The sequence below is a fragment of the Drosophila albomicans genome, chromosome X (genome assembly GCF_009650485.2).
Source record: "Drosophila albomicans strain 15112-1751.03 chromosome X, ASM965048v2, whole genome shotgun sequence".
Lineage (NCBI taxonomy): Eukaryota > Metazoa > Arthropoda > Insecta > Diptera > Drosophilidae > Drosophila > Drosophila albomicans.
The window spans coordinates 15,562,901-15,564,280 of NC_047627.2; positions in this window are offsets into that span (position 1 = coordinate 15,562,901).

Sequence of the window (1,380 nt, forward strand, 5' to 3'; positions counted from 1 at the left end):
TATAAAATATAACTATGAAATTCATTTCAATATTTTTTACCTTCACTATTCATCTAGCTACTATATTTATTTATTTTAATAAACTTTAAATATTTCTTTCAATTGATACCTCTTATATAACTTCCCAGGATATCGGAAAGTCGCCAACTATTCTAATAATTATTTAGAGCGAATTCATTCAATACGAAATCGTGTACTATCATTCCCTTACTTCCTCCTTCGTTTAGTTCACATTAAGAAACTTTAACTAATTCTTTAAATTATTAAAATGTTATACCTGCACTACAGGGTATCCTTGCGTCGCATACACTTGCACTTATTCTAAACATTCAACTGCGGGCTACATTTAAGTTGACTTCGACTACAACTTCGACTTGGATGTCGAGTGCTGCCAATATTTGCCATGTTTAGTTGCTGTTGCAACAACTTATTTATGATGAGGCTATGCAACATCTCTGAGAGAGAGAGAGAGAGAGGTGAAAAAGAGAAGAGGATGGAGAAGAAGGCAACTGTTGGCATTGTCGAGCAAATAGCTTTAGTTGCAAACTTGTCAAACGCAACAGAAATCCATTCTGGAATTAAGGCGGCAATTGAAAATCGCAAAATCTATTTCTCGATTGTATATCGATGTATGTGTGTGTGTGTCAAAGAGTGTATGTGCTAAAGTGTGTGTACTTAGTGTAAAGCATGGGAGACTAAACAACCTGTTGACTGTGCAAATTTCACATTTCTAATCTACGCGATTTGATGAGGCAAAAGTTAAGCACATAATATTGATTCTTTTATGCAGCATTTATTAAACTGATTTAACTTCTAAAGTGATACAGCTTTAAGGAACTTTTTTATGCATTTTTTATTTAGTTATCAAGTTATAAATCCCTTCACAAATTAATTATACCCGGTTCCAATAGGGTAGAAGCGTATAACATTGTTCCTCCAGGAAATGACAGAAGAAGGTATCTCCGACCCAATAAAGTATATATATTCATAATCAGGGTCAACAGCCGTGACGATATAGCCATGTCCTTCTGTCTGTCTGTCTGTCCGTCCATATGTTGGTACACCTAGATCTCAAAGACTGTAAGAGATAGAGATATAATTTATTCGACAGCAATTGTTATGTTTGTCATACTTTTTTGTAGGCAAAGAAACCTACTTACTAAGAGTTGCTTTGGCTAACAATCTGGTATATTTTGCACTCAATGATATATTTAGAATGTAGTACTATATCAATATACCAAGTACTAGTAGTCATTAGTATATTTGTAGTTGTTTTGTGGTATATTAATTTGGTATATTTTAAAATAAATACCGTACTGTGTTGCTTTCATTAAAAATGCATAGCGTGTAACTTGTTTGTTGTTTATTACTTATTTTTAT